Raw genomic sequence first — 17,565 nt, forward strand, 5'->3', positions numbered from 1 at the left:
CGGAACCCGCAGCAGGACTACGAGCTGATCCAGCGGGTGGGGAGCGGCACCTACGGCGATGTCTACAAGGTGAGAGACGCGGAAGGCCCCGCCGGGCTTCCCCTCACGGCGTGCGCTGGGCTCAGGGCGTCAAGGGGCCGACTGGAACAGAGGGGCTCCTGAAAAACGTGTGGGATCGGGGTATCTCTGACAAAGCATGAGGTTTCTGTGCCTATCTAACACTTTTATTTGAAAAGATCGACTTGGAGCATTGGAGATGGGTCCATGTTAACCGATCCCCTCACTGATTTCTTAGAAGTTTGGATCGGTGAATATTGTGGGTGATACTTCCCATGTTACCGCTAAGGAAGATAGATAGGGATATCTGTTTGCCGTACCTGTTTCCAGAACACATCAGTTAAAGCACCTGATTAAAAGGGTGCAAGTTTATCCCCGAGGTTAATAATAGCATGCAAAAGGCAGAAGCAGATTAAAGCTCTTCAGAAGCTGAAGCGGAGTTATGACTCTCGGTAGAGTTAGCGCTGCAAATCCAGGAGGTGGTCGTGAAAGGGTGTCTACTGGTGTGTACTGGTGCCAGAAAAACAGCTGTGGGAATCAGAATCAGAAGGTGTAGGTATGGTGCTTATCACTCTCTCTGCTTCTCTGGGAGATGCAAGCCCCTTCCCCAAGCGTCAGGGGTGCTCAGCAGCTTTAAAAGTTGGGTTGGTTATAAAGAAGCCTTAAAGTTTTTGAGCTGTGTTCAGCAGTCTGCATTTTCAGGTGCACAGGCAAGGTGGTTGTGATGTTTTACTTAGTAATGCTGTTGAGTGTGCTTAAAATCGACCTGACACCTGAAAAGGTGTGTTCCTGTGCCACATGAAAGGCAGCCGTGATTGCTCATGCTGGGGGAGGGCTCTTCGCTAATGTTCAAATTGAAGTTTTATAGATGGATTTTGTTCCTACCACCCCTTTGAAATGGTGACTTATGGCCTCGGGGAGTTATTTTTTAAAGTTTTCATGGTGCATATTTGCCTGCCTTTTTTTCTTTTTTATTTCTTTTCTCGTATGGTGCTGTGCACAGATCAGTTAACTTCCTTGCTGTGGAATCTTACACTAAATCATGTAAAAGGACATGATCAGGTTTCGTAAACCCAGACCTCAGCATACCTTGAGCTAGTGTGGTTATGCCTGCGTAGTACAGGGCAGTGTGGTGGGAGTTGTGTTGCAGAGCAGTACTTCTGTGTCATCTCTTTGTGGGGAAAAAAAGAAATATCGTGCTGCTCGTTATCCTGGTAATTGGTGGCGAGCTGTGCTGACATGTCATGGAGCTTCCGGTTCCGGAGCTGTGTGAATGCATGGCTCTGCTCTGTGCCATGTAAACATATCCCCTTAAAAAAAAAAATCAAACCCACAGCCCTCCCCGCCTCCGTTCTTTGGGTTACGAAAAATGTGCCTTCGGTTCCTGAAACCGTTTCAGACAGCAACAAACACAAGGCTTCTCGTAGTGCAACTTGGCAGATTTAAATCAAAGTCTTTGGCAGTCTTTTTGATGTTGTTACGAGTCTGAAACGAGTATAAAGTTAATGAGTTTAAAGTAGTTTGAGAGCCTACGTCTGTTTCTAGGTCGTTGGTTTGCTCTTTGTTTTTATAAAGCCCTGCAACAGACAGGAACTGTATCAAGGGAGTACTGAATGGGATGGCACTGGCTGTAATGACAAATATGCAGAGCAAACATTTTTTAAAGTCACTGATGTTCTGTTAATTTAAAAAGTGACTAAGGTAAACCTTTTTTTCTTGAAAGGATTTAACGTATAAACATTGTAGTTTTATTTTGCTTAGTCTGTGGTAAAAGATGGCACATCGTGTACTTGCTGAGGGCTGCCAGCAGTGTTTATAAACTGCCTTTCTGAGTGAATATCTGATTGTAGTTACGTTGCAGAGCTTGGGCAAGGTTTGCTAGCGAGCGCTCTCAAATTAAAATGGAATTTTCCTCTCACCTCTTCGAGTGGTTCCTCTGCTCCAGCGCTACTAATGAGTCACCAGCGTCTCCAGCATGGTTGTTTTTGGGATGTCTGCAGGAGACAGCTTTGCTGATTGTGGGACCTCTGCCTTTTCCTCCCATGCTTTTTGGTGGTGATGGTTCATGCCTCAAATTCTTCTTGGGGCACTTGGTAGCTTTTAGAGTAATTAGTCCTTTTTTGGATGTTGAAGGTGGAGGTTAAGCAAATATTTGTGTTCACTGTTAGGTTACAGAAGAATATTTAAGGCCTTTCTAAAAATCTCTTACCCACTTTTCTGTTTTAAGCTTCCATAGTAGTAAAGAAAAGCAATGTGTTTTCTTAGTGTTTGTGTGGTTTTTTCTCTTGCCTGTCACAGGGCACACAATGGTTGATTGTAGGATTGTTCCTAAGTACTGGATTGTTGATGTTGTTTTAATGTATTTCTTTCCCCTAAATGCATTTCAGGGTGGGAAAGAAACAATCTGTAAAGAAAATATTTTCTTACCTATTCACAATGTGTGTAAGTAGATCCAAGTTAGACTCTACCAGCCTTGGAAGTGAGTGCTACATTGCAGTCCTGACACGTTGGTTGTCTCATCCGTGTTGGGAAAGCTTTTCTTTTTAATAGAGGATATTACTGTTAAGCCAGTTTTAATCCATCGGAATAATAAAGCATTGTATCAAGCTGTCTTAAATTGCTGACTTCTGAATGAGGCTGTAATGATGAAAATTGGGTGCTCACTGGAACTTAATAATATGCTGTCAGTATTTCTTTCCCCCACTGTCAAATGGTTAATACCCTCAGCATTGTATCCTTAACACTGCAAAGGTGAGGTCTACAAAAGTGAGGTTTCAGTTTGGCTTTCCTGGCAAGATTTCTGTTTGCCCTCCTCAGTCACATCCGTGAAAGTCTCAAAGTGGTATTTGAAAGGGATGTAAGTTTGTTCATGCATTTGCACGGTTGTGCTAAAATAGAGTTTGTGTGTGTGGTTAATGCAGAAACATCCAGTTGACCGGTGTCTTAGGGCAGAAAAATTAAAAAGCCACTATAAACTGTAAATGGGATTTAATGTCCAGCTCTAGGAGGTGGTCTGTCGGTTCCTATCCCAGGTAAACTCCCGTAGTGTGGTTAAATCCCAGGTCTTGATGTGTTTTCATGGGTGCCAGCATGACCTGTGAGTGAACCTGCAGCTTTTCAGTAGCGCTTTGTACAAGGGCAGTTTTGATCCCACGTTCACCTCATCAGCTCTGTAAACACACGTTTCTGCAAGTCCATGACGTTTTCTGGAAGTACTTGAAGTAGAGTAAGATTGGCCTCTGTTGGTTCGCTTGCGAGATTCGGCTGCATCAGAGCGTGAAGTCACTCGGTTACACCTACTTGTAGGTGTCGATGTCCTGAAGGGACTTGGAAAACAAGTGCTGTATTAGAGTGATAACTCACTGTAGCTGTATCTCACTGGGGTTTCCTGCATGGAGTTGTTATTTAACTCTTTATTAATGGCTTGGAATAGGTTTGGTGGAGAGATTTAGGGGAAAGGATCCCCTGTGTCATGGGGAGAGACCCAGGGACAATGTGCCCCAGAGTTTGAACTCATCTTCATCTTGGAGAAGGGGAACAAAAGATGGTTTATGTAGATTGGTCTCTCTGAATGCTGTTGTTTGGCAGCTGAAGGCTGGTGTGTTTGCTCAGCCCAGCACCCCGTGCAGCCCACTTTTCGGGATGAATACTGCGTGTCTGTCCTCGCCGAGCGGCGACCGTCAAATGTGGGTGGAGAGGGGGGATCTCCTGTGTCATGGGGAGAGACGCAGGGACAATGTGCCCCAGAGTTTGAACTCATCTTCATCTTGGAGAAGGGGAACAAAAGATGGTTTATGTAGATTGGTCTCTGAATGCTGTTGTTTGGCAGCTGAAGGCTGGTGTGTTTGCTCAGCCCAGCACCCCGTGCAGCCCACTTTTCGGGATGAATACTGCGTGTCTGTCCTCGCCGAGCGGCGACCGTCAAATGTGATCTGTGCAGCAGCTCCAAAGCTGTCTTGTTTGGGCTTTTCCAAGCAGGACTGTGAACAGCGCTACAGAAACTTGCTTTAAAAGTAAGCACAGGAGATGAGAAATGTACCAAAGTAATAGCATTAAACTACCCATGAAAAAGAGACACATATTTATTGAATATCATGGAAATTTTATTCCTCCTTAAGTCACCTGCTCAGTCTCTTTTCTTCTTTTGGGATTTTTATTTTATCTCCCGCATCATAAAGGCATTGACTTAGGAGAAACCTGTACTGGTTTGCCACTGGTCACTGCTGCAGGAAAATAGTGAGCCATGAAATTGGATTGTGGCACACGAAGAGTCTTTTTCTCAAACACAGTTTAAAAAACTCTTTTTTAAAAAGATTGCCGTAAAAATGGGACTCTGTCCAGTTCGAGTCAGGTTTCGGCCCTGCTTGTGTGGTCAGGGAGTTATTCTCAGAGCCCTGGTGCAGTCAAAGGCTGTTGTGAACCTGTATTTGGTATTTGGAAAATCATTCTTCAAGCCAGACTTGTTTCACAGATTATGAGAACTTACAGGTTAAAGCGTTCTACTATTTAAAGCCAACAGTTTAAGAATGGAGCATTAAAGCTTTGTTTTAATACCAGAGCGCAGTTATGGCTATGATAGTTTTTAATCACATACTCCCAACTTTATGTGAGTATGTTTTGGCAGCTGCAGACCAATGGAACTGGTTATCCTTGATTTGTCACATCTGTCCCTGGTGAATATACATTGCTTGCACATAAAAATTACCCAAAATCATCTGTCACACCGAGGGTTTCCACTCTTCTTCTCCAGATCAAAGCTTTCTGGTTAGCAGTTTGCCGTGGCCAGACCTGAACTCTGTGTACTCCTGTTTTTCCATGCAAAGGGTGTTTAAAATGGCATTGGACCGGTGCTGTTGAGTTTCTTCTTGCTGCTCTGGAGTTTCTCTTCTGGGAAACGGCACGTTTTCTTTTAGGATGCAGTCAGCAGGCTACGTATATTGCTGAGAACTAAGATGCTCAGTGGATAGCTGACACTCCGTTAGGATATTCAGGAGTTAGGGGCATGCCCTTGCGTTTCCATTTATAATCTTTGTAATGTTATTTTTCATACTGAGCATTTGGTCTTTATTAGGTGCTTTATATGAGCTGTGCCTTTACTGCCTTTCACCCCAGAGCTCTGTTTCAACAGGAGATACCTGTTCAGAGGACGTGAATAGCGCAGTTCACGTGTCCCACACACCACCCACCCTCCCACCAGCAGAGAAAATCTCTGAAAGGGAAAACCAGACCAAATATCAGAGTGTTTGCATACCGGTATCTGCTTCATCTTTGTCTCCAGAAGATGCAGTGGTCATTTTCGTTGCCAGCACATTTGGATGATTGTGGATGTGCCCAGGATTTACAGCGTGGAGTGTCCGAGTGATGCCCAGCTCCATCAGCAGAGGCATGTGATGGAAATACGCAGATTGTCTGTGTCACAGAGAGCAGCTCTTCCTGTTAGCAAGGCCATAACCGGAGTTTGCCAGCATATTTCGCTGACACCAGCAGCTGTCTGTCCTCTCTGCAGCTGGAAAAACAAATCCGCTCGCTACCTTGATGTGTGTTTGGCACCTGGCTTCTTGAATGAAAAGAAGAGGCAGCATCAACCCAAGTGATTCCCTTTGAGAACAACGCAGAATGGGTCATCTCCACATTCCTAAAAGTTGTCCATCAACTCAAGGCAACCTCCATGCCTTGCGTTTGAGATAGCCAGGACTTTCTCACGCTTTGCCATTTCGTTAAGGTTTCAGATTTTGTATTTCTTCAAGAAGCTAGAACAGTTATTTCTCCATTTCTGAAGATGGTAAGAAGATGGTGCAGGATGCAGTCAGGGATATCCCTCAGAGGTTTGAGTCCTGGTGGCCACAACTACTGCACCTACTGATCTGTCAGAACGGCATCTTTGATGCCATATTTTTGACATGTGGGAATTACCCTTCTCCCAAGTCTGTTTTTGTGTCTTCTGCATGAATATAGTGTATAGAAGGTTCATCTTTTCATAGAGATGAGGAAGATTTGGCTGGACATTTCCAGAAATTATTTGTATTTCCAGGCCAGTGTGAGCAGCTGCATTTGTAGCCTGTTGAAATGTGAATTTTGAGACATTGCGGAAAGGCAGAGTGAAGAGGTCATTGCAGGGGAACTCTGTTGCCTTATTGGTAAGAAATCATTCTTGAGCTTGCTTTGTGTCGCTCTTTGCAGCATTAAAGGCATCATTTCTTCTTAAATTTCATCTGATGGTCCACCCCAAGAAGCTCTGTTTTTTTATTGTTCTCAGCTGTGTTTGGCCATTTGCTAATAATTGCTATTGAAGCAACTGCATTGCATTTGTCATGACTCACTGTTTAACGTATGGACATGCAAGATAATAGTTGAATTATAATCATTAGACTCCCAGAGATGTCTGGGAGATTTAGTCATTAATCTTAAGGGTGGATAAGTGGTGAAGTCTCACACAGGCATGGAAATATAAACACGATGGGAAGAAGGAATAAAGGTAGGGCCATACCATCCTTTATAGATGTTCTTTGTCTTGATAAAACTTGGAGTGAAAATTTGACAGGAATGGACACGTGGAGGGAGGGGCTGGAGGGGCTCAGCTCTGTGGGCATCTCTTTTGTAGCATCAGCAGCTCATGAGGGCTGTAGGTTTTGGAGGCTGGACCGAGTGTGTCTGCGCAGTTGAAATGCCATCACCATCGTGGTATTTAGGAGGAGGCTGCGTTGGTAGTTGGGCAGGAGGAGCGGTTTCTGATGAAGCCGTTTCATTTTGTCAGGCACGTCTGCATTTAAATGTGAAGCACTGTTTGAGTTCTGCTTTTTGGTTAATTGTGAAGGGCATGACTACGTGTTTGATTTACGTCATGTCTTTAGAACTTTGCCAGGCAGTTCCTGTCTAGAGACTCTGTCTTTAAATTTGGCTCACAATACCAAGCCGGGGACAAAGGGACTTACAGGGATGGGCAGGGACATCTTGAGGACGTTTCATGATCTGCCATGGGCTCAGCGGTCCCAACCAACAGCCTGTTTAGGTCCACGAGCATCAGTTTTTCCTCTTTCTCATTCTGTGGGTGTTGAGGTTTGTGTAAATCCTGCCGTGGGATGTTCTGAGCATGGACAGAGTTACTCCTGCACGGCTGGAGAAGGACATGCAAGCTGTGGCTTTTCTCCATGAGAGCTCAATAGGATGAGATTCTGACAGAGGTGAAGCAGTTTTTGCCTTTTATCTTTTAAAGCCTTGGTGCTTCAGTCAGTGGGTGGAAAATGTGAGATACTGTCTGCAAACCAGGTGAGTTTGCCCTAGGAGAGCTGTGGTGCCACTTCCTTATCAGCATCATCTTTCCCTGGGCTGCGGTCCTGCTGGATGTTGACTTCATCTCGACGCTATGGGCTTGGTCCTCCTCCTCTCATTGCTTCTGCTTTCGTTCCTTTGGCTGTGTGTATCACTTGCTTTAGCTACAGGAAGCTTTCCGAAGCTTGAAGAGGAATTTGCATGCGATCCCTGTGTGCCCTTTGGTTGTGTGAGTGTGCAGAAAAGGGCAGTAACAATATCTTCAGCTTCCCGTGGGTGGGATGTACTTGCAAGCTACATCATGTCTTACAGAGACCTTACACTGCGTGTAATATTGTGTGTGGTAGCTTAGGATTTCCCCATAAGAATGTGGCTGTAATGTATTTTCATTTACAGGACTGCTTTTTCATCCCTTCTCTGCATTTTGGCTGCTGTCTTACATAAGAAAAAGACCAAAAACCCAAAATCGCAGGCCAGTGTTCCACTTCTCGAAGGTCTGTGCCTTGCTCCTGTCTGCCAAGTGGGTGTGCAGATCATCAGCCTCCAATATAGCAGCTCTTGGGACCACAAAAAAGTCTTTAGAATTTCAGTTAATGAATCAGGCCTCATTTACTGCAATGCTGTAGTTTCTGTAGCATGTGTATTATTATTATAGTGTGTTTTCAGCCCGTATTTTAAAGAAAGTTGAAGTAGTAGAGTGAGGAAGTCACTGGCCAAGGGCTTGAAACCAGGCTGCTGAAGTGAAACCGGTGCTTGAAAACTGTAGGTTAAGATATAGAAAAAAATTGTTTCTTGTTAAGTTACATCGTTTAAATGAGTGGATCAGTCAAAACTGAGAAAACAATTAAAAAATACACATTGTAGTGCGTATGTGTGCATATGCAAATGAGATTGAGAGGAAATGGTTGTGTCTTACCCATCTTCCACCCCAAGAAGGTGACAATTGATGCAGTACAGGTGCAAACCAAAGCTTACAGAAGAGGAATCTCCCTGCTCCGAGTTTTACCTCATTTTCTTTTAACTTCTTTGACTTACACAGCTGCTTTTTTATTCATTCTTTCTATTGCAGTTGCCGTTTTATGCAACAACAACAAAGAACAGAACACCCAGACCTATTTTCTTCATAAAGAAACTTGATGTTTTGTTCCTTTTCATTTTGTACCTGTGAGTTCATCTCTGAGGACTTCAGATTTGCAGGAGGCAATGCAGCCTCCTTGATTGGAGTTGGATTTTTCTCCTTAATTCTCCATTTTCCCCCCGCACCTCTCCAGATTCTCTCAAATAAATTACAGTAAGGAAAAGGAGTCAGTATGGATCTGTACCCTGGGTTTATATGGATTGCTACCAAACACTTGGATATTTTATTCTGACTAATCTGAAAGTACATCCAGAAGTGTTAGTGGTGTTTTAGGAAGCTGCATGCAGCAGTGCTGGCATGGGAGCTGCGATCTCAAGACTGCAGTTTCTTCTCTTGGAAATACCAATGGCAGCTCCTTCCTGAAGGGACTCATCTTCCTGGGTGTTAGTGCAGTGTACAGATAAGTTCATAGGAAATAAAAAATACTGATGTCTTCCTTCTGCGTGAAGTGGGGTTAATGCTGCATCTGAGCAACCCACTGATTTTTCAGTGGAAAGAAGAGACGTAGATGCTTTGCTTTAAATACTTTGATTGATAAATCACTTAGTTCTTTCAGCTCTAAGGAATAAATAAATTCCCCTGCAGCTGATAAAGTGTATAACCTTGTAATATTACTTGAATTTGTAGTCCATAACGCCATGGGGTTTTTTCCTGTATCGTGATCTATGCATTCAATGTAGGAATAAAATAGAATAATTTTACATTTGTTCTTCGTATCTTCTGGAGAATAAACCCTTTTAAATCCATCTCGGTTTGTAGTTTAATAATGTGTTTGAAGGTATTTCCCCCCCCTTCCTTTTTTTGTACCCTGGCCAGTCAAGCTGTTAGGCATCTGCTCAGTTTTCAGTATATTAGCAGTTTCATGGGCATTCTTTGATTTGGGTGATCTGTGTTCAGAAACATAGATGATTTCTCAGCAAAGCGAGCTATTTCTAGTAGCTTTTCAAAACAATCCGATGCACGTATTTGTTACTGAAAAGGTTCTTTTCTGTTTTGGTTTTCTTCTCCAACTGAGTCAAAACTTGGCCCTTTTTGTCTTTTCTCATGTGGTATTTGTTTGTATCTTTTGTGCTGCATCAGTTGCTAAATCGTGCTTTTGTGGCCAGGGTCTATTTCTAGCTGTAACTTTTCAATTTTGGAAAGAGGATGCCAAATATTTTGCAAATGGTGACCTGCCAAGAAAATTTCATAGGGGAGAAACCAACCTCTGCTTATAGCTGCCTTCTTCTGTTATTTTATTTTCTTAAATAACCATTTTTAAGATGTGCGCCCATCTTTGCTGTGTTATTATTGTTATCCTTGTTGCTGGAGGTATTTTTCCTTCAGTAGTCGCTGCTTGGAATGAAAATTAAATGTTTTAGTGGCTGGCGGGGAAAGCCACTTTGCTGATACAAATCCTTGCCTGGTTTTCTATGGCAGTGTAAAAGAAGTTGGCCTAATGTCATTAATGAGCGTTTAATCCCTAATTGCTTCAGTTAATTGGCCTTGGGTAAGAAAGTGTCTGAAGTCTGGCAGTGAAAGGTGGGTTCTCCTCCTCCCAATTTTCTCTGCAAGAGATACTCTATCTAGATTTCACCAACCGCCAGTAAAAGTCAATAAATTTAAGCTTTATTTGCATTATAGCTGCGCTTATGAGTGCCAGGCGCAGATCTTGGCTGCGCTGGGTTTCATGTTTTAATGTAGAATTTATTTAAACCCAAATAATTCTGTGTATTTTGGGTTCTGCTCCCTCAATAAGAGAAACTGTGAGTGCCAAAAATGTGGAAATAGGGAGTGACAGCAGTGACGTTTGCCTCCTGCTTTGTACTGTTGTGCGTTCCTGGCCTGAAGGATGAGGAGTGGCAGCGTCCATCTGGAGAGCACCCAAAAAGTCAGGATTTAGTGATACTCAGCCCTGATGTCCAAAGTGATGGCTCTCTTAGCAGTGCCTCTGCAGTATAAACCGACACAAGAAATTCAGAAACATGTATAAAAAGTAAAATCCGTGCGTGAATCTTTGGTTTGTCCTGAGAAGTGGTGTCAGTGACGACTGTAAGAAGCAGTTCTCTTTTATTATATTTTTAGTGTATTGAACCTTAAAGTCTCAGTGCGGGCAGCGGTTTCTGAAGGCCTCTGTGCCGTGGCTATAAAGGAGCCTGGTACCGCTCTCATCCCCAAGATCCAGCTGAAGGATTGCAGGGCCAACAGCTGCCTCTGGGTGTTTCTGCCTCCTCAAAGAGCAAAAGCCCCGAAAATCAGGAATTGCTGTTGGGTGGCTCTTTCCAGCCAGATGTGAGCTGCCCTGGCACCTCGGGTGATGGACGCAGCGCTGCGAGGATTCGATGGCAGAGGCGGAGTTTGTGTCTGCAGAGATCTCAGCCCGTTCAGTAAGATTTGCATTAATAGTGCACAGAATCATCCCACTTTCCCCCCTGAGCTTTCCTCTTTTGTTCCTTCTTCTACATTTTTAACTCGGCCATCGACCTGCCCGCATGAAGGAGAAAAACATGCTCAGCATCTGTGAGGGAGCGAACTGGAGGGCCTTTCCTCAGTGCGATTACTCTGTTCAGGTTTTCTCAAGAGGGGGCTGGGGGAAATTTTGGCTTAGTTTTGCTTATTTTGTTTTATATAAAAGAAAAAAGGAGGAGGAAAACCCCACAGAGCTGCAGTAATTGCACCTGTATGGGTTTGGTACGTGTACCCATCTAGAAGGGTGTCTCTCCCTGTACTCCTTTCCACTCATTCATATTAAGTCCAGCGTTGCTGTTCTTTGCTGTAGCTCCCTGATAGTTTTACAGCCCTATTTGCAGAGCATTTTTAAGACTGACAAACTGGTTTCTGTAAATCGTAAGAGTAAGCAAAATTGCTGTTGATTATGATAAGCACTAGGAATGGTTATTTGAACTTCTGCGATAGGACATGATGTAAATTCGGTTACAGGGCAGCAGGTCGCCATCCACCGAGATCGAATTATTTTCCAACACATCACTTGCCACTTACTTGAGGGATAAATGGTAAATTGATCAGATCAGAAACCCAATCCAGCCTGGCAGTTCCTGTCAGATTTCTTAATACTGCCTCTTGGGTACTGATTTTTATGGGTGGATGTTTGTGTGTTCACAGAAAACCCAAGCAAGTGATGAAACTCCCGAAACTGGTTGTTGTGTTAGGGTTACCGAGGTCCCCTGAGGACTTGCTGTCCTTCATGGCAAGTCTTTCTGTTGAGACCTCGGGACTCCAGCATTACTTTTGAGGGTTTCTTCTCCTTTTAGTGCTGCAAACAGCAGTGAGGGATCATGGGCCTTATCTTGAGAAATCGCGCACACAGAATCGCTCGGTTGGAAAAGCCCTCTGAGATCATCACGTCCAACCGTTCCTGTCTACCCCCTAAACCATATCCTTAAGTACCTCATCTACCCGCTCTTTAAACACATCCAGGGATGGTGACTCCACCACCTCCCTGGGCAGCCTGTTCCAGCTTCTGACGACTCTCTCAGTAAAGAACTTCCTCCTTAGCTCTAACCTGAACCTCCCTTGGCACAGCTTGGTGCCGTTTCCCCTTGTTCTATCCCCCATCACCTGGGAGAAGAGACCAGCACCCACCTCTCTACAACCTCCCTTTAGGTAGTTGTCATGAGTCAGTCCTTGGCAGAAATGGCTCATGCAAGATATTCATGGGAGTATTTGTATCCCAGGGGAAAGGGATGCTGCAAGAAGTCCTGAATCCCAAATCCTCACGTACAAAGCTCACGGCTAAAGTGCTGTTGAAGGCTCTGGGGGTTCTACCAAGCTGTGGCAGCTCCTTGCTGAAGTTTTAAGGAAGTCTGTAAGAAAGGAATCTGTCTTCAGGGATTTATGGCAGCCCAGACATCTCTTTGGGTCACCTTAGTTGGGCAAGAGCTCTTGGCAGTGATAGATGTGAATTTGGAGCCATAGGTCGGTGAATTCAAGGGTCTGTTTGATGATGCTATGAGATACAGAAGGAACGATGCAGCAAAACTATGTAGAGCGGATGAAGAATTATGAAGTGTAGGAGGTCAGAAATGAGAAAGCAGATGAGAAACTCCTATTTCAATCGCCAAGCAGGGCTTTAAGGTAACTTTTGAAGCTAAATACAGCAACTGAGGAGAAGCAGGCGGCGCTTGAGACGGCAAAACGTCACGGTCACTGAGGAGTGAGGCTTGGCAAGGAATGAATAAGATGGGATGCATGGGAGGGTTGGCACAGGAGCTGCAATTATGATTGGATTAAAATAAGACATGGTTGAACAAGCGGCTCTTCTGGTGAACTGGGTGGTTGATCCAGGGCTGGAGATGAGACGATGACATTGGGGTGAGGAGGGGATTTCAGCGTGGAAATGGAAAATGCTGATTTGGAGGCTGTGGCAGTGATATTGCTGTCTTAGTCTTCCCCTTCTCCAGTGCTGAAGGAGAAAATCAGCAGACAGGGCAAAGGAGCACATAAACATGCATTTTTCCAAGGGAAAGGGTGCTCCAGCTCTTGCCCATCTCACACAGCTTAGTGCTGTGGACCCCCGTGGGTGGAATTGTCTGCCGTGCGCTCTTCAAAATAAATAAAATTCTGGAGTGCATAACTGGTTCTGAAACCAGTTTTCTGGGTTATTTCTGGTCATTAACGACAGAAAGTGTCCTACCCAGAATGTGTTTTCTCATGTGCATGGTTTGGGCGTGTGGTGGGAAGCAGCGTACACAGGGATTGCCGCTGGTGTCACGTTGGGTTCCCCTGTCCCATGACAGCTTTTTGGTGCACTTCTGAGAAGAAAATTAAACCTTGGTGGGAAAACCTGGTAATTTTTTGTGTGTAATATTATAAAAAACTCCTGACTCCCCGAAACCCCAGTGTGCATCAGTATTGGTGTGCTCTCACAGAACTAGCAATGCGTAATCCTCTTGGTCACTAGAGCTCTGCAGTGGGACATTACTCAGTAAATATACTCTGCATATGACATAGAGCAAAATAAATGTGACTCTGTGGCTCACCCCATTCAAATACACCATCCTTGTGTAGGTCAGGTTTTCTGTTGGAGCTTTGCAATCTTTCTGCCCAAATATTACAGTTTTAATTTTCACTTTGAGTCATGTGGAACATAATTTTCAATTTTGAGTCTCATTAAATAAAATTAAGATGGGTCACGTCCAGTGAAGAAGTATATTAATAAGAAAAATTGGTAAATCATCATCAACTAATTCTTCCCATCAGGGAAATGATGGAGAACCTGTATTTTTTGTCAAGTATAATTTGTAGTAAAATTTCAGGTTTGATTCCCGAAGCAGCGATGTTGATGTGGAGCGTTCCTGTCTGTGCCTTCTGGATACTGCACAGTTCTTTTTTAAAAACCTTGCAAACCATAGCCACCCATGGGAAATGAGTTAAGAATTTATTTAACTCGCGTGTCTCAAAGTGATTTGAGGAATCCTTATTTGACAGTTTTCATATCTGGCTGTGTACCGCGGAGAACAAATTTTTAGCCCCTGCCTTCTTACATTTTGAATGATGTGCAAGGTAACAGTAATTAATTCATTATTGATGGAGTTTTCAGCTGTCAAAAGGTGTGGAAGAGAACGATTTAAAAACAGCAGTGGCAGCAGAGATGCGTGTGCCTTTGTAAAGCTGGTGCAGTCCAAGCTGAAGGAGCAAAAGCCATCGGTCGCATTTCGTGCAGATGCCATCTTTTGGGAAGCAGTTTGGGTAATTTGCTTTGTGCTCGCAGTACGTCTGTATGGACTGGCGATTTTACACAGCTCCTGTAGCTGGGAGCATCCAAACAAGAATGTTGAGCATCGGGGAATACTCGGCAGTTTTGAGTCGTCAAAGTCATTTGGTGAGAGTGTGTTTGGTTGGAAGGTTAAACTGTAGGACCAGAAAACCGGTCCTAGGGCGGGTGGCTCAGGTAATGTCATGTGTTCAGTGCATCAGTGCCAACCTGGCTGTTCAATGGTTGAAACCCAAAATAGTCCATCCTTTATCCGTGCTTGGATGTGTGCTCCTTCTGCACGTTGAAGGGTACCATTGGTTTTGCTGTGCTCTAGAAGGCACCTCTCATGGGAAGGTACTGTAAGAAGTGGTAGAGGTTTCCTTTGTGGTTAGCAGATAACTCCGTGTGTTTGGTGATTCGGTCTGTTCCCTTCAGGTGTTGGGTTCTCTTGTACGGTTGTTCAGGTTCTCTGAATGTATTTGTGTCCTTGGCATGTGTTCTGACACCCATCTCTTGGCTGAGCACTACAGGCCTTGGAAAGGCCTATTATTGTTGGGTTTTTCCCCCCTTGCCCCTCTGCCTTCCACGTCCACTTTTGGAGCACACTGAGGTTGAGCACCATGGGCTTGGGTGGTTGAGCACCATGAGCTTGGGTGGTTGAGCACCGTGGGCTGGGCGTTCGGTTGAGCACTGCATGCTCCACGCTCGGGCAATCCATGTTGCAGCCCAGTGCTTTCGTACCTCCCCAGCAAGCACAGATTGTAGAAACTTTGCAGGTTCAGTAACTCCTAAAAATGGTGTTTCAGAGGCGTGAACTCCAATTTACTGGCAGATATCTGGGCTTTTTTAAAGTCTCAAACCACCAGTGATGCTTCACAACTCCAACGAGGTTGATGCTGTCCTAATACCAAACCCAGATAACCCTCACCCAGGTCACTCTCAGGTAATTGCATTGGGCTGTATTTGTTACATGTGCCATCATAGCCTGACTTCTCACAGTTCATAGGATTTCGTGAGATGCCTTTGGAGTGTAATTAAATATGTCTTAACTCTCTTATTTCAGGCTAGAAATCTTCATACAGGAGAACTGGCTGCTGTAAAAATAATCAAGTTAGAGCCTGGTAAGTTTTGCATTCTTTTCTATATTTTTTGCATTGCATTTTCATTTCTTCCATATGTTTATTTTCACACGGCTGTGAAGCTCCAGACAAAAGAAATGTTTGGTGTTTTTTGTTGTTTCAGCAGTTAGGTGACAGGAAGCGCCACAGGATGTGCCATTACTTCTAGCTACGTCCTGCTCACTGTTTCCTTGTTTGCTCTTATCTGCCTTATCATTGCGGCATAAAAAGATGCTGCAGTTACAACGTAACTGCACAGAACCAAGCTTTTTATCCCTTCAGTTGTAAGTCAGTCCCACCTGAGGAGCTTGTATTTGTTTGGAGAAGTGATCTCTCATTACAGAATCACAGAATTACAGAGCTTTAGGGATTGGAAGGGACCTCCAAAGCTCATCCAGTCCAATCCCCCTGCCGGAGCAGGAACACCCAGATGAGGTTACACAGGAAGGCGTCCAGGCGGGTTTTGAATGTCTGCAGAGAAGGAGACTCCACAACCTCTCTGGGCAGCCTGGTCCAGGGCTCTGTCACCCTCACTGAGAAGAAGTTTCTTCTCCAATTTCAGTGGAACCTCCTGTGTTCCAGTTTGTGTCCGTTACCCCTTGTCCTGTCATTGTTTGTCACCGAGAAGAGCCTGGCTCCATCCTCGTGACACTCACCCTTTAAATATTTATAACCATGAATGAGGTCTCCCCTCAGTCTCCTCTTCTGCAAACTAAAGAGCCCCAGCTCCCTCAGCCGCTCCTCAGAAGGGAGATGCTCCACTCCCTTGATCATCTTTGTAGCCCTACGCTGGACTCTCTCCAGCAGTTCCTGTCCTTCTTGAACTGAGGGGCCCAGAACTGGACGCAATATTCCAAAGGCAATATTCCAGATTACTTGGTCATTCGCATACCTTTCCAATTGCTCCTCAGCATTATCCTCTTCTGTCTCTTTGCCATTTTAGTCCCTTTGCTTGTGGCTGTTTGGGGTCATGGCTCTCTGGGACAGGCGCTGAGGGAGACTCCCACTGTGGATGTGCTCCTGGACTGACAGCTGTAGCCTATGGAGCAATTAAGGGATGATTAAGAAATTAGTAGGATTTGTGGAGGCACAGTGAGATAGCTTCCATGACTGAAGTGCTGCAGGCAATAAATACAGACTCTTTAAGCAGGAAAAATGGAGGAAAATCTGGAAATTATGTAGGAGGGGTGGCAGAACTGAGTGGGTTTTGTTCTGGAGACGAGAGGGATCTGAGCATCGTCCTCCACAGAGGCTGGCGGAGGGGCTGGAGTCAGGCTCTCAGCAGTGCCTAACGAAGGGGTGGCACAGCCAGGGTGGGCTGTACCCAAGGAGAGTCCAGCTGGGCTGGGGCGATTCCTCATCAGGAAGGTGCTGGTGCTGTGGGCAGGGCCCAGGGAGGCAGTGGGGTGTCCGTCCTTGAAGGTTTTCTGCAGTTGACGAGGCAAGGTCTTGAGCAGCGTGACCTGACGGTGTGGTCACCCCTGCTTGGAGCAGGAGGCTGGACCGGGCACCTCTGTCTTCTGTAATTCAAGGCCTTGATGGCCAGCACTGAGATGTCCCCAGACCCTCAACACCAGCATCCGTTCATGACTCGAATTTTGATGGGCAGCCTTCAATATCGGTGCATTGCAAGTGAGGTGCATACGCTGTCTTTGTCTTTCTTGCTGGAGAGTCAGTCTGAGAAACCAAATATTTTAAAATTTGTATTCTAGCCATGCAAACAAAGATTCAGAGAAGGCTGTTTTCAAGTAGCAGTACGTATGCTCATTTTTCATACAATTTTAGTGTTGTCCAGCTGACTTCTAGGCCAGCTAAATTTTTCCGACGTGTCTGTTATCCTTGAATAATTATTTTCAAACCTCTGACAGGGGGATCAATGCTTCAATGCCTGTGTCTCACCCCATATTTCTCGGTTGTGAAATCCCAGATCAGAACTTTGAGGGAAGAGCGATAATGTTTCCAAAACATCCTTTACGTTTGTTAAGAGAACAATCTTGCATGGAATCTCTCAAATTTATTTTTTGTTACTATTTCAGCCATTTTCAAGTGATCAAGCAACTGTGCGTGAATTTGAGTTAACTCACCACAGTATTCTACCAAAATAAAAAAAAGAGATGCAGGGGAAAAGGACTGGGAATGTTTCTAAAAGGAAGAGCTTTGATGGCGTCAGCCCACCCTGTGTTTTCTTCCTCTCGAGGCAGGTTATCAGGGAGACTGAAGTGTGGTTATAAAGCAGGAGAGGAAGGCACTGGAGTCCCCATCTATCGTGTGGTTAACGAATATAGGGA

The 17,565-nt window shown here is 44.6% G+C and overlaps 1 protein-coding gene across 1 annotated transcript in view; it reads left to right on the forward strand.

The window, feature by feature from the left end:
* Nucleotides 1–6: 6 nt before the first annotated feature.
* The window catches only part of MAP4K5 (mitogen-activated protein kinase kinase kinase kinase 5), a 50,622-nt gene continuing 33,063 nt past the window's right edge, over nt 7–17,565 (forward strand). Inside the window, exons 1-2 of the mRNA XM_010188668.1 lie at nt 7–69; nt 15,223–15,280. The gene's annotated coding sequence lies outside the window, so the exon portion shown is untranslated. The remainder of the gene's footprint in view (nt 70–15,222; nt 15,281–17,565) is intronic.

Source organism: Mesitornis unicolor, unplaced genomic scaffold, assembly GCF_000695765.1.
Source record: "Mesitornis unicolor isolate BGI_N332 unplaced genomic scaffold, ASM69576v1 scaffold6277, whole genome shotgun sequence".
Lineage (NCBI taxonomy): Eukaryota > Metazoa > Chordata > Aves > Mesitornithiformes > Mesitornithidae > Mesitornis > Mesitornis unicolor.